A 22981-nucleotide genomic window follows, 5' to 3' on the forward strand; every position below is an offset into this window, starting at 1 on the left:
TCAAGCTCTATTACAAAGCCATAGTAATCAAGACAATTTGGCACAAAAACAGAGCCACAGACCAGTGGAACAGATTAGAGACTCCAGACATTAACCCAAACATATATGGTCAATTAATATTTGATAAAGGAGCCATGGACATACAATGGGGAAATGACAGTCTCTTCAACAGATGGTGCTGGCAAAACTGGACAGCTACATGTAGGAGAATGAAACTGGACCATTGCCTAACCCCATACACAAAAGTAAATTCAAAATGGATCAAAGACCTGAATGTAAGTCATGAAACCATAACACTATTAGAAAAAAACATAGGCAAAAACCTCTTAGACATAAACATGAGTGACCTCTACTTGAACATATCTCCCTGGGCAAGGAAAACAACAGCAAAAATGAACAAGTGGGACTATATTAAGCTGAAAAGCTTCTGTAGAGCAAAAGACACCATCAATAGAACAAAAAGGTACCCTACCCTACAGTATGGGAGAATGTATTCATAAATGACAGATCTGATAATGGGTTGACACACCTCAACAAACAAAAAGCAAATAATCCAATTAGAAAATGGGCAGAGCAGCTGAATAGACAGTTCTCTAAAGAAGAAATTCAGATGGCCAACAGACACATGAAAAGATGCTCCACATCGCTTGTCATCAGAGAAATACAAATTAAAACCACAATGTGGTATCATCTCACACCAGCAAGGATGCCTACCATCCAAAAGACAAACAACAACAAATGTTGGCGAGGTTGTGGAGAAAGGGGAACCCTCCTACACTGCTGGTGGGAATGTAAATTAGTTCAACCATTGTGGAAAGCAGTATGGAGGTTCCTCAAACTGCTCAAAATAGACTTACCATTTAACCCAGGAATTCCACTCCTAGGAATTTACCCTAAGAACACAGCAATGAAGCTTGAAAAAGACAGATGCACCCCTATGTTTATTGCAGCACTATTTACAATAGCCAAGAATTGGAAGCAACCTAAGTGTACATTAATAGATGAATGGATAAAGAAGATGTGGTAAATATACACAATGGAATATTACTCAGCCATAAGAAGAAAACAAATCCTACCATTTGCAACAACATGGATGGAGCTAGAGGGTATTATGCTCAGTGAAATAAGCCAGGTGGAGAAAGACAAGTACCAAATAATTTCACTCATCTGTGGAGTATAGGAACAAAGGAAAAACTGAAGGAACAAAACAGAAGCAGAATCACAGAACCCAAGAATTGACAAACAGGTACCAAAGGAAAAGGGACTGGGGAGGATGGGTGTGTAGGGAGGGATAAGGGGGGGAAGAAGAAAGGGGGTATTATGATTAGCATGCATAATGGGGGGGTTTGAGAAAGGGGCTATGCTGATGGACAGTGACTGTAAAGGGGTTTGTGGGGGGGACCTGGTATAGGGGAGAGCCTAGTAAACATAATATTCTTCATGTAATTGTAGATTATTGATAACAAAAAAAAGAAAGAAAAGGGGGATTATTTCCTGATAGAATAAAACTAACTGTAAGTCAATGATTAATGCATGCTTTAAATATCCTTAATTTTGATCATTTAAAGGGTGTCAGATGATCAACTATGGAAATACATTTTTCTGATAATATTCCTTTCTCTTAAAAAAAAAAAGCAGTTCCTGTGTGGTGATCTCCAATAAGTTCTTCACAATGATATAAAGGGCATATCAAAGTGTAGGCAAAGGGTTTGTTTGTGTTTATACAGAGGAACAAAGCCTAATTTGGCTACCCAGAAAACGAATTAACATACGATATGAAGAAGAACTTCCAACATCAACATTCTGTGGAAGAGTCATTCCAGAAGATGAACATCAAAAAATGTCAACAAAGATCCTGGCACTGTTGCAGTTGTAGCTGCATTCATCCCACCAGTTCCTGGACTTGCCATTGGAATGAAGAAGGAGATATCTAAGCTGGCCTGTGCATATAGTAAAACAACAAATTTGACTGGATCTATACTGTCAGAACTCAACCAAGAATTAGGAGAAGTGCAAGTTGCAGCACTCCAAAATCTTGCGACTACAGACTATCTACTGTTAAAAGAACATATGGGATGTGAACAGTTCCCAGGAATGTGTTGTTTTAATTTGTCTGATTTTTCTCAAACTATTCAAATTCAGTTAGACAATATCCATCATATCATTGATAAGTTTTCACAAATGCCTAGGGTGCCTAACTGGTTTTCTTGGCTTCACTGGAGATGGCTGGTAATTGTAGGTCTGCTTTGGTTATGTAGCTGCATTCCTATTATGTTAATGTGTGTGTGCAATTTAATTAGTAGTTTAAAAACTATACATGCTTAAGTTACTCTACAAGAAGATATGTCAAATAAATAGTCAATCTTCCCATGTTTTCCTCTGTCTGCTACTTCTATAGCTTTTCTTCTTCCTTCCTAATTACAACCCTTAAATAGAATTCGTGCCTCATAATGAAATTACTGAGTATCATAACTCTTCCAAGTGGTAAAGATACCTCAAGACAAATGCGGGGCATAAAAGCCACAGGGAATAAATCTGCAAAGAAGTAAAAACCTAACCTTTTCAAACAATATGGCTTCTCTCTCACTTACCAACTTTACATTTCCCTGTATGGCCCCGGAAGATGACTGGTTAGCCAGAGATGGGTAAGATTCCTCAAGGGAGGAACAACCTAAGACAGGCACAGTCGCAGGGGGGCCATCAGGTGAGAAATTGTGGATCAACAGAGGTGAGGCTTAGAATCTCACCACCCCTGTTTTGAGAGAAATCTTCTGCATCCGTGGATGTTTTGTTGCCCTTGTCTAGCTTGGATTAACACTTAGTCTACAGGCACACACCTGATCATCTACATTTTCCCTCTTACCGCACTAAACCATGTTTTCTACCTTTATCTTGCATCTACCTACCACTTCAGCATTTTATTAAAAATTAATAATAATAATAATAATAATAAGGGAGAAATGTGGGATTCACATATAAATCAAGTACAAAAAACCAAACGAATATTCATATTTGACCTGATTGTTTATAGTTCATAATGCGTGATCAAAACCGAAAGTTTCTGTGATGACTGCCCTTGCACTGTTCACCATGTAAGAACTTATTCACTATGTAAGAATTTGTTCATCATGTAAGAACTTGTTTGTTATGCTTCAGAAGATTGGAGACTGTTGAGAATTAGGCTTGGGGTTGATTAATGATTGTGCATTGAGTGTCCTATACAGAATTTTATTGTTGTTAACAACCATTTGAACAATAAATATGAGAGATGCCCTCTCAAAAAAATAAATGAATAAATAAATAAATAAATAAATAAATAAATAATCAATGGATTAAAAAAGGAAATAAACCACACAATAATCTCCATAAATGCTGAAAACATATTTGACAAAATTCAACATCCATTCATGATGAAAACTCTCAACAAGAAGGGTACAGAGGGCAAGTATCTCAATATAATAAAGGCCATATAAGGCAAACCCACAGCCAATATTATACTTAACAGCAAGAAGCTGAAAGCCTTTCCTCTAAGATCAGGAACAAGACAGGGATGCCAACTCTCCCAACTGTTATTGAACATAGCTCTGGAGGTCCTAGCCACAGCAATCAGACAAAACAAAGAAATACAAGGCATCCATATTGGTAAAGAAGTAGTCAAATTGTTACTATTCACAGATGACATGATATTGTACATAAAAAAACCCTAAAGACTCTACTCCAAAACTATGAGAACAAATATCTGAATTTAGCAAAGTTGCAGGATCCAAAATTAATACACAGAAATATGTTGCTTCCTTTACCCTAATGATTAACCAGCACAAAGAGAAATCAGGAAAACAATTCCATTCACAATTGCATCAAAAAGAATAAAATACCTAGGAATAGACCTAATCAAGGAAGAGAAAGACCTATACCCTGAAAACTTCAAGAGACTCTTAAGAGAAACTAAAGATGACCCTAACAAATGGAAACTCATCCCATGCTCTTGACTAGGAAGAATTAATATTTTAAAATATCCAACCTGCCTAAAGCAATCTACAGATTCAATGAAATCCCTATCAAAATACCAACAGCATTCTTCAATGAACTAGAGCAAATCATTCTAAAATTCATATGGAATCACAAAAGACCCCTAATAACCAAAGCAATCCTGAAAAGAAAGAATAAAGCAGGGGGGATCTCACTTCCCAACTTCAAACTCTACTACAAAGCCACAGTAATCAGGACAATTTGGTACTGGCACAAGAACAGACCTACAGACAGTGGAACAGGATATAGAGTACAGATACTAACCCAAACATATATGGTCAATTAATATACAATAAAGTAGCCATGGACATAAAATGGGGAAATGACAGCCTCTTCAACAGCTGGTGTTGGCAAAACTCAAAAGCTACATGTAAGAGAATGAAACTGGATCATTGTCTAACCCCATACACAAAAGAAAATTCAAAATGGATCAAAGACATGAATGTAAGTCATAAAACCATAAAACTCTAAGGAAAAATGCAGGAAAAAATATCTTGGACACAAAAAGGAACAAATTCTTCATATACATATCTCCCTGGGCAAGGGAAACAAAAGCAAAAATGAACAAGTGGGACTATATCAAGCTGAGAAGCTTCTGTACAGCAAAGGACACCACCAATAGAACAAAAAGTCATCCTACAATATGGAAGAATATATTCAAAATGACAGATCCAATAAATGGTTGACATCCAAAATATATAAAGAGTTCATGCACCTCAACAAACAAAAAGCAAATAATGCAATTAAAAAATGGGCAGAAGAGCTGAACAGTTCTCCAAAGAAGAAATTCAGATGGCCAACAGACATATGAAAAGATGTTCCACATTGCTAGTCATCAGAGAAATGCAAATTAATACCACAATGTGATATCACCTCACACCAGTAAGGATCACCACCATCCAAAAGAAAAACAACATCCTACTTTGCTGGTGGAAATGTAAGTTAGTTCAACTATTGTGGAAAACAGTATTGAGGTTCCTCAAAAAAGTAAAAGTAGATATACCAATTGACCCAGGGATTGCTCTCCTAGGAATTTACCATAAGAATGCAGTAGCCCAGTATCAAAAAGACAGATGCACCCCTATGTTTATTGTAGCACAATTTACAATAGCCAAGAAATGGAAGCAACCTAAGTGTCCATCAGTAGATGAATGGATAAAGATGTGGTACATATACACAATGGAATATTATTCATTCCTAAGAATAAAACAAATCCTACCATTTGCAACGTGGATGAAGCTAGAGGGTATTATGCTCAGTGAAATAAGCCAGGTGGAGAAAGACAAGTATCAAATGATTTCACTCATCTGTAGAATGTAAGAACAATGAAAATATTGAGGGAAAAAAACAGCAGTGGACTCACAGAACTGAAGAATGGCTAACATTTAACAAGAGAAAGGGACTGGGGAGGATGGGTGGGAAGGGAGGAATAAGGGGGAAAAAGGGGCACTGCAATTAGCACACATAATGTAGGGGGGTGGGACACAGGGAAGGCAGTATAACACAGAGAAGACATGTAGTGATTCCACATCATCTTACTACACTGATGGACAGTGACTGTAATGGGGTATGTGGTGGTGACTTGAACATAGAGGCAGTCTAGAAACTGTAATGTTGCTCATGTAATTCTACATTAATGATACAAAAATAAATAAATAAATAAATAAAGGTTAAAAATTGAAGAGAGAGTGCAGGAGGAAGATCTGGGATCAATAAAGAAATTGTCAAGCAATTCATTACAAATATAAATGCTGACAAAATCTTGGGAAATAACTACATGTAAGAATAAGACTTGAGGAATACAGAAAAGTAGTGAAAGCACATACCATAACAAAAAAATACAGGAAAAGAATATGGTACTTTAATATGCCTACATATATGAGGATACAATTTCAGAAGATAATGTTTCATTACTTTAAATGCTCCTGGCATGAACAAAAACACATAGGTCTGGAGGATTAAAGATGGCAGCATGAGAGCAGAGACAGAGGCTTCCTCCTAAAACTGGATACAATTAGAAAATTTAATTGGTGGAACTAATCCTGAGAGAGCAACAGGAAAGAGGACGGCGTCAGAATGCATACACCTGGAGAAAAGAGCAGACCTCACCAAACCGGGTAACGTACCGGAGCTGTGGCTCTGCGGAACCTGAGCCCCTCCCCGACTCCAGCTCACCTGCAGGAGGGAGAGAAACAGAGCACTGAGGGAGTGGAAGGCTTAGGACTGCTGAATACCAAGCTCTGTAGATCTGCTCTGGGAGCACAGACCTACATTTCATGGTGCTTTCATGATACTCACATGACTCCATGATGGAAAGTTAATACAGGCAGAGTTCCTGGGGAGACCGGAATTCTGGCTGCTTGTGGAAAGCAGGGATCCATATCCAGCTGCTCTGGGACAAAAACATACCTGGGTGACTGGCCCACTGGCTCAGGCAGTGGAGACAGGATCAGCAGCCAGGAGGCAGGGAACAGCTTTTTCCTCCCCACAGGCACCGGACATTGCTTCAGGGGCTGAGCAGCTCCAGAATAGAGATTCTGGACACTAGAGGGCGCCATATACAAACATGAAACATCAAAGGAACCTGGTCCACAGTAAAATTATTAATACAACTCCCAAGAAAGATTTAAATAATATGGACTCGTGACTCTTCCTGAAAGGAGTTCAAAATAAAAATCATCAACATTCTAATGAAGGTACAGAAAGACATCCAAGAACTCAGGAATGAATTCAGGTTGGAGATCCAATCTTTGAAGAGCACGATGGATGGTATTAAAAGGGGGTTGGATACGGTGGAGGAGACAATAAATGAAAAAGAAACTAGAGAAGAGGAATACAAAGAAGCTGAGGCACAGAGAGAAAAAAGGATCTCTAAGAATGAAAAAATATTGAGAGAACTGTGTGACCAATCCAAGTGGAACAATATTCATATCATAGGGATACCAGAAGAAGAAGAAGAGAGAGAAAGGGATAAAAAAAAGTGTCTTTGAGGAGATAGTGGCTGAAAACTTCCCCAATCTGGGGAAGGAGATAGTCTCTCAGGCCATGGAGACCCACAGATCTCCCAACACAAGGGACCCAAGAAGACAACAGCAAGACACATAGTAATTAAAATGGGAAAGATCAAGGATAAGGACAGACTGTTAAAAGCAGCCAGAGACAGAGATAAGATCACATACAAAGGAAAGTCCTTCAGGCTAACATCAGATTTCTCAGCAGAAACCTTACAGGATGAAAGGGAGTGGAATGATGTATTTAATTCCATGAAGCAGAAAGGCCTGGAACCAAGATTACTTTATCTGGCAAGATTATCATTTAAATTTGAAGAAAGCATTAAACAATTTCCAGATAAGCAAAAGCTGAGAGAGTTTACCTCCCACAAACCATCTCTGCAGTCTATTTTGGAGGGACTGCTATAGACGGAAGTGTTCCTTGGGTTGGATAGCTGTCACCAGAGGTAGTAAAACCATTGTAGGGAGGGTGGAGCAGCTGGTTGTGAGGCAAATGCAAAATAAATTGACTATCCCCAAAGTCAGTTCAATCAAGGGATTGAGAAAAAGTACAGAATTTGATACCTAATATATAAAGAATGAAGGAGGAGGAGAAATAGAAAAGAACCTTTACATTGTGTTTGTAACAACATTCTAAGTGAGTTAAGTTAGACTCTTAGATAGTAAGGAAAGTAACCTGGAACCTTTGGTAACCACGAATCTAAAGCCTGAAATGGCAATAAGTACATACCTATCGATAATCACCCTAAATGTAAATGGACTGAATGCACCAATCAAAAGACATAGAGTCACTGAATGGATAAAAAAACAAGACCCATCTATATGCTGCAGTGGGTCTTAAAAATAAATTTTGTACAAAACCATATTAACTATTTCATATCTTAGAATTCATCTTTCTACCAAGTACACATTCAAGTCATTGAAATTATTTTTAGTAACTCATTTTCTTAATTATATGAACACATTTTCATGTATGTGAAATAGTCTTTAAAATGTTATTATGGCAAAGTAATAAACCCTAGTGCATCACTCAGATATAACAATTATTTTCTCACGGCAAAAATTGGGACATTTATATTCTCACCCTCTCTAACTTCAATTTATTTTGAATAAAATAATAGATATCTAATTTATTAAATTTATAATTTTTTCTGAATACAAGTATACAAAATAAGTTTTTGTTACATAAACTTATTATTAGTAGTATGCTTTAAACATCAACTCAGTGCTCCAATTGTTAATCACTTCACAAATGCCACACACACACACACATAAACACATACACAAAGTGAGCTATTGTTGGTTATCTGTATAATACTTCAAATAAAACCCACACATTAAAATAGGTTGATTGGTTTTTTAAGTTGTTTTTAATATATCAAATCCTCCTCTATTTCTTAATTTTACCTTGAAAATTATTTGTTAAAAAACGTTTGTGTGTAGGAAAGATTTAACTAAGCAAACTTGGCTTGCTCAAGCCCAGCATATTCTTAAAAAGGCCTGTCTTTGCAACTGGCCCTTGCCTGGATTTGGGAGATGAGCTCTAAACCCTTGAAATATTTTGCCTGATAAGAGCCTTACCGTTTTACACCTGAAACCTTTAAATAAAGGACATTAATTTGATCAGATTATTTATGCTAGCAAAATTATCTATAGTGAATGCCTGTTTTTTTGCTCTGGAGGCTAGAATCTTACCAGCTGAGGTCAGGCTTGCAGAGACTGCACGCATAAGTGACTATCCCCAATAAATACCTTGGATAACCAGCTTCAGAGGAGCTTTCCTGGTTGGGAACACTTTGCACATGTTGTCACACATCTTTGCTAGAAGAATTAAGGAAGTCTAAGCCTGGTTTCTCCCAGACTTTGCTTATTTTAATCTGTATACTTTTACCATAATAATACTATATTTATATCATGAGTATAACAGCTCATCTGAGTCGTCTGAGTTCTAATAAATCATTGAAACTGAGGGTATTCATGAGAAGTCTCAACAAATTGTGTCATTTATGCTTTAAGCTTCTAGCCTGCCTGTGTCACATGACTAGAGGGCATAAAATCCACACAGGAACATGTGCCTCCTTTACTTGTCTCCAAGCCAAATGCATCCCACAAATGTTATCAGTTCAATGTCAAGATCAGAGTCTTTTTGAGAATAAGAAAGCCCCTGAGGAGACGTGCCTGCAAATCTCTCGGTCCTCCTTAAAATTGCCTGTATGCTCCTCTTGCTGTGTTACATTATTTGCCTTTGTTTAATACTTGCATAAACTCCGAGGAGTACTGTGAGTTCTTCCAAACATATGAACCTAAGATTTACACCCATATTACAAAATGAACATTTAAACTTAGTATCAAAGCATTTGAAATAATGATTCTAAGCATTTGTGACCTACTACTGATCATGTCAATAATTCAGCAAATGAACTTTGAAGAGATCTGGTTAGATGCATAAAATCAATATTTGATCAATTTTGTTATCAAAATATTTTTATTTTTAAAGAGGAACAATTCTAATTAACCTATATCTGTAACTATTGACATCAGAAATTGACCAGATACCTAGGAAATGTCATAGCATTTCAGTCCATTAGAGGAAATTAAAAACCTCACTATCATAGTCTTAAATTATCTGCATAAAAATAAAAAGTTAAAAAATAATAAAACTAAAAAGAATTTGACACAAAATCTTACATAATTTCATTATCACAAGTGTTTTGCTATCCCATATTTTCAGCAGTGGATAAAGAGCATTAAGTAGAATTCAGCTTTTTTTAAAAAATTTCTTAATTAGAATTTGTTTTCTAAGATTACCCAAAGCATCTCTATGTGAAATAGAAAGTAATTAAGGGATTTCTTACTACCCCTGCCCATAGGAGATGAAAGCATCAAAAAATTAATTGAATAATAAATATCACAACAGGGAAACAACATTATTTGAGTATCACCATCTTCCTGGCTGGAGTCCTGGAAGCAAGTGAACTCATGGTTTATCTAAGACTGGAAAAATAACTCATACATTATCTCTTAATTCTGCATATAAATAATTTTTTTTCTAAAATACCACTGCAAAAACTTAGCATAATCTGAAGCCTCATAAATAAGATGAAAGCAAAATAGCATGATGTGTATTTATACAGCATTGCTTATATGAAAATGCTATGTAAGATTTCTGGAATAATGGCTATATGGACTGATAATAACACATGTTATACATGTTTTCACAAAAGCATATTATAGCATTTGTTTCTATTGCTTTATCAGTCTATCACCATTATTATTTCTTTAACCAATACAGAAAAATGGAACATTGTTAGTCACTATTTTCATTAATAAAATAGATGACATAATAGGGTACTAATTTAGTTTGCAGATTCCATTTCTTTTTGAAAATAGAAATGAAATACCTGCTTGAAGGTAAGGATAAGTAATCATGTAGAACTGAACAGGCAAGTACTGAGACCTGAGCTGTCAGAGTTCAGTTGGTAGGAATCAATATTTAGGGCACAATTACGGGACAGGGAAGATAAAGAGATTTTCCTCTTAGGAAAGAAATGCCTTTAGTTACCTCAAGAGTAAAGAAACCACTCCAGATCTAGCTTGTCAGATTCTATAGAATTAGGGTTTTACTTATCTCTGTAAACCTTGCCTTAGCCATTCTTTGTAATCTCACAACTAGCTCAACAAAGCCCATATTTCAATCACCAGGAATGATCCCATTTTTCCAAAGTGCTGTTAAAACACATTTTCTCCCATTGTTCAGCCACATTCACTCAGCCTCAGTCATTCCAAAAATATCACTAATCCTAGCCTTCATGTTCAGTCTGACGTGATTTTATGCCACAATGTAGTATTAGTATATAGAAAAAATGTGTTCAGTGACTATGCTTTCACCTTATGTTTAGCCAGATTTCCTTATTCAGCGCTCTTATATTCTCATGCTTGCAATCATAGCATGAACCAAATATTTTGGTATTTGCTTTTCTATTTGTCATCTTACCCTCAAATTGAAACCTTCCTGAGAGAAGTGGGCATATTAATTGTATGCATTTTTGTACAACTAATGTCTAGCACAATGCCTGGTATTAAGTACACAGTAATTACTTATTTTTTGAAAATGTTAAATATTTACACTTTGCTTTATTTGGCCACTTTTAGGAGCTATTTTACATTTTTAGAACTTCCCAAATTATATAATATATAATAAACATATTAGTTATATATATTATGTGTAATATTACATATATATGTATGTTTTAATATTATGTATCTATGTATATATGCAATAGTATGTCTGCATGTAGAACATATAATTAATAATTTTGAGTCTAATTCCCACTTACCTAATATAGCATGAAAATATTCTCACACTTTCAGACATTGAAACACTTGCAGACTCTCCCAATGCAAAACTAGAAATTATTGATTATTTATCTTTTTCTTATTACATATTGTCTCCATTTCCACCCGCTTCCTATTTTTTCTACAAGATTTTAGGCATGCTAAATTGTTATAGAGCAACTCATAAAATTTATAAAAGTAGGAAAACTTTAACCAAACCCTATAAATAACAAATCATATGAGAAGTTTAATTAATTACTTTGATCATTCTTGACTTCCTAGGTGACCTAGGGATACACAACTGTCACTTCAAACAAAACAGATACTGTCAGTAATAGAAGGGTACAAAGATCACTTTAGAGGTAAATCTGAGTCACATAAATCTGCAGATCGTCTTGCCAAAATATGGAAACTAAGGCATTCTTTCCATTTCCTTTAGGCATAACCAAACAGGAAAGAACACTACTAGAAGCAAAACAAACACTCTGGAGAAGAACGACCTCCCTAGACGTCTCTGCTTGTTCTGCATTTGAAATTCGATTTCCTTAGGATTAATATACCGCTATGAGTTAAAATCAGCCAAACACCTATGAAGTATCCCTAAAGCACTGCTACTTAAGTACAGAGTTCTCTACATTTTGATTCCCAAAACACACCTCCTGCGCTTAAAAGTCTGTTTCTCACCCAACCCCTAGCCCATCAAGCGTACCACACTCCGTGGTTAGATAGCCACACTATCCTCCCCACAGCACATTTCTTAAGGAAATATTAATTGACTAATAAATGAAATTACTGACTCTGGTGATCATTTTGGGCAACTGAAAGATTACAGTTTGATATCAATAAAGCATCAAAAAGCTGACCAAGACAGAAACCCCTAAATAAATATATTCTCCTAGCTAGTTTATAGCTGTGTGATCATAGCTATCTACCAGTAAATGATATATAATATGATATCACAAAAGTAGTGGTTGTGAAAATCATAATCTGTCAGGTAAAAATCACTGTCAAGATTTCGGTCAACACGCTATGCCATTGTATTTGCTAGGACTGATGAAAATTCAAAATACAGCAATAGATACAAGTATGCAGAATGCATGCCATGAAAGCAGGCAGACATCTTGTTGCTCAACTTGAAAGATGAGGCTGTAAAAGGCATTCTAAAAATCATTCTAGAACACTTAAATGTGAGAAGCAGTCACATAATGAGCATCTACAGCGTGAAAGATTGTTGTGAAATATAACATCTTTTAGCTTATGATAATTATCAAGAATTTTTTTTCTGTAGTTACTCAACATTCTAATTTATATAAAAAATACTATCTATGGCTGTTTTGAAATAAAAAGTAAAATGCAAGATTTTAATTTTTTCTGACAAAGGATGAACACTAAAGAACTGTTCACAGTATGCTTACATTAACCAAACAATCCAATGTTTAGGCAAAATTAATCACAGATTTATAATGACTGTCAGAGAACATTAATTACAACACATAGTTATGTAATAAGAATTGCCTGTGCTACATAACTGAAAGCATTTTCTCACAAGACGACCAATCTTAAATTGTGATTTTTCTCATTACTGAAAGACTTTCCTACCTTCAGCAGAAAACTGCTTCAACTTCATCTAGTTGGTCCTAATAATGCTCCCAGAAAAGTAAGCTTCTTTCTCATGGGTCAGTGCTTTAAATATAGGAGGATCTCTGTCGGAAGACGTCATAGAGAGGATGTGACCACCGGCTGATCCGCAAGCTGGACCCAGACAATAGGAGACTCCTCACCTCTCCCCGTCCATGGAGTGGTCATTCCGCGTGCTATTCCCATTCCAGCAGCCGTTCCAAGGATGAAGTTTTGAGAGAATAGTGTGTTTTTGAGACCCTCTGGACTGAATACGTGACTGAGGACCAGGTAAGGCCACTTGAACCTTTTATGATTCTGGCGGTTGCTGTGGAGACCCGCTCACGTTGCGGTGCTCAGGACAACGGAACTCGCTTAAGTTCCTCTGCTTATTAAACCTGCCTCCTACAAATCTGGAGCCACCTGTCTCTCCTTGTTCTCCACAGGCTGGGCCCAGTTTCAAATTCAACTAGGAACTCCTGAGGTTGTGAACTAAAAACTCAATTAATGATTGTAGTTTTCAGGAGTGTTTTTTAATAGTTTTTGTTTTTGTTTTTGTTTTAATGTTGCAGTTAGTTTCATTTCACTACATCTAATGCAAAAGACTTTAGATTTCTAAGCTCCTGGATTTATTTTGACATCCAATTTTGCAAACTAGTTTCATAAATAAACACATTGTCAAAACGTGATTCCAGAAGCAGAGCTTCAGTTGTTAGGGATCCTGGACTTCCATTATCCCACCTAGACTGCACTGACCTGTGACTACCACTATGTTTGTGGAATGATGTAGATTACAGTGGACTAAAATCCTTGATAGCTAGTCCTGTATAGGTCATTTGATATTGACTGAAATATGGGACCTAACCTTGGTTCATTCTGTTGGGAAGGTTAAGCAGAAAGATAGACATGAGAACCTAGGGAAGGAGAAGATGAGGTGCAAAGAAAAAAAACTGCAGACTCTGCCCAGGTAGGGAGTCCCACACGAGGACCACAGACGCTCTGCAGGGAGATAATTTATTGCCTATGGAGACCAGGCCAGACCTGTCCCAAGCAGGTTGCCAACATGGGTACAATCCAGTAATAGTAAGAACTGCCCAAATCACACCTCCTTATAGTCTCATTAGAATAAAATTGCAGTTTTGTCCTGCTCCACGGCTTTTTCTGTGTGCATTCTGGGAAAAGACATGTGCACCAAGAGAAATGAGCATATAACTAGAGCTGTGCATCAAATGATCTTATTCTGTTAATCAAAGGAAGTGCCTCCAAGCTACGTGGTGATAAATAGACCCACACCTAAAAGTTTGGGGCTTTTTGTCTGCCTTGACTCTGGTCTGCTGCTCCCTTGGAGTATATTCAAATAAAACTTACATTCTGCTTTGCTACTGTGTCTCTGACCTTCAATTCTTTGTTGCAGTGGGTACAAGAACTGAGAACAAACTCAACTGATAATAATACTAAATTTTAATCTCTCAGCACCATCATTTTTGCCATCAAAACTTTTTAAATTATGGCTCTGATTTTTATGTTACAGACTCTCTCTTAGCAAGTCCTGTTTTATTTAGTCATTAAGAAAAATGCTGAATTAAGCATTGCCTGCTAAAAAGTTCCTAACTCTATTTACAGAAAGAAAATTTTTCAAAGGGGGAAATAAATAATATGTACAGCCTTGAACATTTTTTGAAAGTTTTATTTTTATTTACTTTTATTTGTTTTTAGGACTAATGTTAAGCAATCTCTGAATTAGTAAATTTGTCATGCACTCTTCCCATTCCATTTTTCAAATTTTCTTATGATTATTTCTTACCACACTGATGGCCAACTTAAAGCATTTTAATGATACTTTAGTCTTGACAGCTTTCTTGACTGACAATGGGTCAAACAAGTTAAGCACCAATATGAATACAAGCAAATGAAAAATTTTCTCTTTCTCTGTCCAAGCATTTCCTTGTGCACTTTTCCTATAATACATGCTTAAGAAATGTTTTCTAATTGTTTATTCCTTTGTTTAGTATATTATTCATTTAGGTGTCTTTCACTTGGTATTTGAAAATGAGTAGTAATAGGAATCATGCATGCACAATTTAGACTTGGTGAACCTCCAATAGTATCTGCGGATAATTAAATATACTGCATATTATTAAGGCTGAGTAATTAAAATTTCCCCGTCATATACAAATGCAATCTTAAGGAAGACAGCCAGGCAATTTAAGATATTTTTAGAGTGTTTTTAGGTTTATTGATTTTAGTATTACATAGAAAATCTGGTACTTTGTGTTATTAAACCTTGTCACATATAAAAATTAGCATAGAGACATTATTTCTATTTGCTTTTTAGAGCATTTGCTTTATTGATAAAAAGGGAAATAAACATTAGGAAAAATTCATTTAGGTTAGATTTAATTTTAAAATAAAAATAACTACAAATAAATTCACAAAATGGGATTTTGGGTGGTTTAATTTTAGAATAAGGAGCATGTTATGAGCAAAGGAAAGGATAGCCTCCAGGACAGATTCTTTGATCAGTGTTTTCTTCAATCATACTTTCTCTTAAAGCAGGTCATTCTTACAAATGAGACCCATGTTGACTATTTGTCATGTAAATGGAAGGGTCAAGATGCACAGACATTAATTGGAAAATAATATCCTTTGCCTCCTTCCCTGAGATACATTTATATGTTGTCACTTTCCTAGAAAAGCAACCTTAATCATCACCTACAGAAAATACTCACCTGCTAGTTTCATAAGATATATTCAACCTAAGCAGTGACTTACAGTGCTATTTTTAAAATAGACTGTCATTTTTAGACAAATTAATCATGTTTATTGATTGAAAGAAGTCAAGGTGCACTAGGGCAATTTAATACACACCACTAAAATAGAGCAAATTAGGATGCGGCCTACACATGTCAAAGTCTGTGCACATAACACCACAGCAATGGATCAGGGCTTGGTCATGACAGAACGTGACTACACTCAATGGCAGAAAATAATATCCTTGGAGTCAGAATCTGGCAAATGATTTATTAATTGTGCTCATGGAATAATATGAGCTTAATAAATATGAAATGTATGTGGTTGTCTGCACACAAGTATGTATCACTAAGTTTGTAAATTCAACATAAAATTCTCTACTACCAAACAGAATAAAGTTAGAAACACATTTATTTTATGCTACCTAGACTATACAACTATATTACATATTTCAGATTTTCTATTTATCTTTTTGCCAGTCTCATGTTCTGATCCCCAAAATCAGTTATTTAATCCTTAATTGAACTGAAAAATGGTATTATTCCTTCTCCAACAACCCCCTAGACACACATACGCACACACCCTCAATACACACTCCATGGCATAAGCTTCTTTTCTACAGTCTATCTGTTTAATGATTTAACAGCATAATCTCTAGAACCTTCTTAGAATTGTAATCAAAAGTCATGAGTACGGAAATTCTAAAGTTACACAGCCTTTCACTCCAGGGCAGTGGCAAACTTTTTCTAATGGTTCCAATAGTTAATATTTTGGGTGCTACACGTAGAGTCTGTCATTACTACTCAGCTCTGCTATTGTAGTATGCAAGTACCTGTAGACAATGCATAACAAATGGGTGTAGCTGTGTTCAAATAAAATGTCATTTACTAAAACAGGTAGAGGGTTGGAGTTAAGGTCCTTAGTATAAAGACCTTATTGCTAGACTAAATCAGAAAATATGAAAAGTTTCAGCCATCACACTTACGATAAGATCATGGCCAAAGAAAAGCCTATGCAAGGCTTTCTTTAAAAAAAAATGTATAACGATAGGATTTATGACAAAAGATAATAGTATGCAAACATATCCTGAAGCTGTCTTGGTGGCAACTTAATATAACTGCAATTGTTCTGGTGAATGTTAATAAGTGCACCTTTATTTACTTCAAAATTTCTGTCTCTACTACCCCTTTCTCTCTAATTATGGAAAGAATACCACAAGAATGTTGAGGCACATTTTTATATGGTTAAACTGTGTATATATATGAGGGAGGATTAAAGATGGAGGCATGAGAGGTGAGGAAGAGGCTTCCTCATAAAACTGCACATAAAATGAAAATATAGTTAATAAGACTAATCCTGAAAGAGCAACAGGAAAGACGGCTGTGCCGAACTGCATGCACCTGGAGAAAAGAATAAACATCACAGAACAGGGTAATATACCAAAGCTGTGGCCTAGCAGGACTCAAGCTTTTCCCCATCCCACCTCACTGGCAGGAGCAGAGAAATAGAGCAGGGAGGGAGTGGAAGGCCTGTGACTGCTGAATACCTAACTCTGGAGATCTGCTCTGGGAGCACAAACCTATATTTCATGGTGCTATCATGGTACTCTCATGATTAGGGGTTGGAAAGCTAAGGCAGTCAGAATACCTGGAGAGATTGAGATTCCAGCCACTTGTGGAAAGCAGGGATCCATATCCAGCTGCTCTGGAACAAAAGAAAGGTGGGCAGTCTGAGACACTTCCTAACAGCAAGAGGGCTGCTAAAGGGGCAAGGACTGCACAGAGCTTACTGCTCAGGAAAGGAAGTACACATAGATAAAATTGTTCAGGTGAAGTCTGCCCAGAAGGTTGGGAACTTTCACGATCTTCAGGTGCTCCAGCTCCCTGGCTGTCCACACAGCTTGAAGGACCCCCTCCGTGATATGCAGCCTATTGTGCCTTACTCCCGGCCAGCCCTAACAGGCTCACAAAATGGCAAACCCTACACTAGCATTTGGCCAGCCAGAGGGAAACCCCATCTACAGCAACTACAAACACAAAGCATAGAGGTTTATACCTGGGTCCTCAGCCCACTTGTTCTGGCAGTGGAGGCAGGCATAGCAGCCAGGAAGCAGGAAACAGCTCTTCCCCCACCCCCCAGGAATAAAAACCACTCCCCTGCAACCCCGACATTACTTCAAGGGCTGAGCAGCTCCAGAGAGGAGAGCTTCAGTGCACAAGAGGGCCCCATATACAAATAAGAAATGCAAAGAAACCTGGTTCAAAGTAAAATTATGAATACAACACCTGAGACAGATTCAAATGAAATCAACCTCAAAAACCTTCCTGAAAGGTATGTCAAAATAAAAATCATTCACATGCTCATGGAGGTAAAAAAAAATATTCAAGAACTCAGGAATGAATTCCAGTCAGAGATCCAATCCTTGAAGAGCACAATGGAAGGTATTAAAAGCAGATTAGATATGGTGGAGGAAATGATAAATGAAATAGAAACTAGAGAAGAGGAATACAAACAAGCTGAGGCACAGAGAGAAAAAAAGGATCTCTAAGAATGAAAGAATATTCAGGGAAGTGTGTGACCAATATTCACAATATAGGGATACCAGAAGAATAAGAGAGAGAAAAGGAGATATAAACTGTCTTTGAAGAGGTAATTGCAGAAAACTTCCACAATCTGGGGAAGGAGATAGCCTCTCAGGCCATGGAGGTGCACAGATCTCTCAACACAAGGGACCCAAGGAAGACAACACCAAGAAACATAGTAATTAAAATGGTAAAGATCAAGGATAAGGACAGATTATTTAAGCAGACAGAGAGAAAAATAAGATCATATACAAAGGAAATCCCATCAGGCTATCATCAGACTCTCAGCAGAAACTTTACAGGCCAGAAGGGGGTGGCATATTATATTTAATGCAATGAAGAAGAAAGACATCAAACCAAAAATACACTCTCCAGCAAGATTATCATTTAAATTTGAAGAAGCTATTAAACAATTTTCAGATAAGCAAATGCTGAGAGAATTGACCTCCCACAAACCATCTCTACAGTGTATTTTGGAGGGACTGGTATAGATGGAGGTGTTCCTAAGGTTTAAGAGATGTCAACAGAGATAATAAAACCACAGTAAAGAAAGTAGAACAGCTAATTACTAAGCAAATGTAAAATTAAATTAACTATCCCCAAAGTCAATCAAGGGATAGACAAAGAGTACAGAATATAATACCTAATATATGAAGAATGGAGAAGGAAGAAAAAGGAGGAGGAAAAAAAGAACCTTTACATTGTGTTTGTAACAGCATATTAAGTGAGTTAAGAAGACTTTTAGATGGTAAGGAAGTTATGCTTGAACCTTTGGTAACCACAAATCTAAAGCCTTCAAGGGGAATAAGTGAATACCTATTGATAATCACCCTAAATGTAAATGTTCTGAATGCACCAATAAAAAGACATGGAGTCAATGAATGGATAATAAAAAAGACCCATATATATGCTGCCTATAAGGCATTCACTTTAAATCCAAATACATACACAGACTAAAAGTGAAGGAATTGAAAAAGATATTTCATGCACACAATTGAGAGAAAAATGCAGCAGTTGTAGTACTGTTATCAGACAAAATAGACCTCAAAACAAAGAAAGTCACAAGAGACAAAGAAGGACATTACATAATGATGAAGTGGTCAATCCAACAAGAAGAAGTAACCATTATAAATATCTATGTGCCCAATACAGGAGGACCTACATATGTGAAACAAATACTAACTGAATTAAAAGGGGAAATAGAATGCAATGCATTCATTCTATGAGACTTCAACACTCCACTCACTCTGAAGGACAGATCAACCAGACAGAAAATAAGTAAGGAAAGAGAGGCACTGAACAACACATTAGAACAGATGGACCTAACAGACATTGACATAACTCTACACCCAAAAGCAGCAGAAAACACATTCTTCTCAAGTGCAAATGGAACATTTTCAAGAATAGATCATATACTAGGCCACAGAAAGAGCCTCAGTAAATTCAAAAAGATTGAAATTGTACCAAACATTTTCTCAGACTACAAAGGTATGAAACTAGAAATAAATTATGCAAAGAAATTGAAAAATCCCACAAACACATGGAGGCTTCACAACATGCTCCTAAATAACCAATGGATCAATGATGAAATAAAAACAGAGATCAAGCAATATATGGAGACAAATGACAACAATAATTCAACACCGCAAAATCCCTGGGATGCAGCAAAGGCTGTGCTAAGAGGAAAATATATTGCAATACAGGCCTACCTCAGGAAAGAAGAACAATCCAGTATGAACACTCTGAACTCACATTTAATGAAACTAAGAATAGAAGAACAAATGAGGGCCAATGTCAGTAGAAGAAGGGACATAATAAACATTAGACCATAAATAAATAAAATTGAAAATTGAGAAGAATAAAACAATAGAAAGAATCAATGAAAGCAAAAGCTGGTTCTTTGAGAAAATAAAAAAATAGATAATCCCCTAGCCAGACTTATCAAGAAAGAGAGTCTACAGACATAAACAGAATCATAAATGATAAAGGAACAATCACCTATTCACACCACTGAAATACAAAGAATTCTGAGAGAATACTATGAAAAATAATGTGCCAAAAAACTTAACCAAGAAGAAATGGACGAATTTCTAGAAAAATACAACCTTCCAATGCTGACCCAGGAAGAAACAGAAAATCTGAACAGACCAATTACTAGCAATGAAATTAAATTGGTAATTTAAAAAACTACCTAATAACTAAAACCCTGGACCTGAGAGCTTCACTGTTGAATTATATCAAACATTTAGTGAAGACCTAATAACCATCCTCCTTAAAGTTTTCCAAAGAGTAAGAGAAGATGGAATATTTCCAAACTCATTTTATGAGGCCAGCCTCACTCTAATAACAAAACCAGGCAAAGACACCACAAAAAAAGAAAATTATAGACCAATATCCCTGATAAACAAAGGTTCAAAAATGCTCAACAAAATATTAGTAAACTGAATTCAAAAACACATCAAAAAGATCATTCATCATGACCAAGTAGGATTTATTCCAGGGATGCAAGGATAGTACAACACTTGAAAATCTATAAACATCATCTACCACATCAACAAACAGAAGGACAAAAACAACATGTTCATCTCCACAGATGCTAAAAAAGCATTTGATAAAATTCAACATCCATTTATGATAAAAAACACTCAACAAAATGGGTATAGAGGGCACGTACTGCAACATAATGAAGACCATATATGACAAACCTACAGTCAACATTATACTTAACAGCGAGGAGCTGAAAGCTTTTCCTTTAAGGTAGGGTACAAGGCAAGGATGCCCACTCTCCCCATTTCTATTCAACATAGTTCTGGGGGTCCTAGCCACGGTAATTTGACAACACAAAGGAATAAAAGGCATCCAGATCAGCAAGGAGAAAGTTAAACTGTCCCTGTTTGCAGATGACATGATATTGTACATAAAAAAATCTAAAGAATCCACTCCAAAACTACTAGATCTAATATCTGAATTCAGCAAAGTTGTGGGATACAAAATTAATACAGAAATCTGCAGCATTACTATACACTAATGATGAACTAGCAGAAAAATAATCAGGAAAACTATTCCATTCACAGTTGCATCAAAAAGAATAAATTACCTAGAAATAAACCTAACCAAGGAAGTGAAAGATCTATACTCTGAAAAATTTTAAGACACTCATGAGAGAAATTAAAGAAGATACCAATAAATGGAAGTGCATCCCGTGCTCATAGATAGGAAGAATTAATATTGTCAAAATGGCCATCGTGCCTAAAGCAATCTACAGGTTCAATGCAATTCCTACCAAAATACCCACAGCATTCTTCAATGAACTAGAGCAAATCATTCAAAAATTCACATGGAACTACAAAGGACTCTGAATAGCCATAGCAATCCTGAGAAGGAAGAATAAAGCTGAGGGAAGTATGCTCACCAACTTCAAGCTCTACTACAAAGCCACAGTAATCAAGACAATTTTGTAGGGGCACAACAACAGATTCATAGACCAATGGAACAGACTAGAGAGCCATGATATAAACCCAACCATATATGGTCAATTAATATATGGTAAAGGAGCCATGGACATACAATGGGGAAATGACAGTCTCTTCAACAGCCAGTGTTAGCAAAACTGGACAGCTACATGTAAGAGAATGAAACTGGATTATTGTTTAACCCCATACACAAAAGTCAATTAGAAATGGATCAAAGACCTGAATGTAAGTCATGAAACCATAAAATTCTTAGAAGACAACATAGGCAAAAGTCTCCTGAATATAAGCATGAGCAACTTCTTCCTGAAGACATCTCCTCGAGCAAGGGAAACAAAAATGAAAATGAACACATGGGACTACATCAATCTAAAAATTTTCTGTAAGGCAAAGGACACCATCAACAGAACAGAAAGGCATCCTACAGTAGGGGAGAATATATTTGTTTATGACATATCCAACTAGGGGTTAATATCCGAAATATATAAAGAACTCACACTGCTCAACACCCAAATAGCAAATAACCTGATTAAAAAATGGACAGAGGATATGAATAGACAATTCTAGAAAGATAAAATTCAGATGACCAGCAGACACATGAAATGATGCTCCACATCACTAATCATCATGGAAATGCAAATTAAAACCACAATGAGATATCACCTCATACCAGTTAGGATGGCCAGCATCGAAAAGACTAGGAACAACAAATGTTGGTGAGGATGCAGAGAAAGGGAACCCTCCTACACTGCTGGTGGGAATGAAAGCTAGTTCAACCATCGTAGAAAGCAATATGGATGTTCCTCAAAAAACTAAAAACAGAAATACCATTTGACCCAGAAATCCTACTCCTTGGAATTTACCCAAATAATACAACTTCTCAGACTCAAAAAGATGTATGCACCTCTATGTTTATTGCAGCAGTATTTACAATGGCCATGATGTGGAAGCAACCTAAGTGTCCATCAGTAGATGAATGGATAAAGGAGAGGTGTTACATATACACAATGGAATATTATTCAGCCATAAGAAAGAAACAAATCCTATCATTTGCAACAACATGGATAGAGCTGGAAGATATTAAGCTCAGTGAAATAAGCCAGGTGGAGAAAGACAAGTGTCAATTGATTTCCCTCATTTGTGGGGCATAACAACTAAGCATACTGAAGGAACAAAATAGCAGCAG

General features: G+C 36.4%; 1 long non-coding RNA gene across 1 annotated transcript in view; it reads left to right on the forward strand.

Annotated features, from left to right (window-relative positions):
* Positions 1-13133: 13133 nt before the first annotated feature.
* Positions 13134-22981, forward strand: part of LOC140848188 (uncharacterized) — a 44630-nt gene continuing 34782 nt past the window's right edge. The window contains exon 1 of the long non-coding RNA XR_012128740.1: positions 13134-13283. This is a non-coding gene — a long non-coding RNA (uncharacterized lncRNA). The remainder of the gene's footprint in view (positions 13284-22981) is intronic.

Source organism: Manis javanica, chromosome 3, assembly GCF_040802235.1.
Source record: "Manis javanica isolate MJ-LG chromosome 3, MJ_LKY, whole genome shotgun sequence".
Classification (NCBI taxonomy): Eukaryota; Metazoa; Chordata; class Mammalia; order Pholidota; family Manidae; genus Manis; species Manis javanica.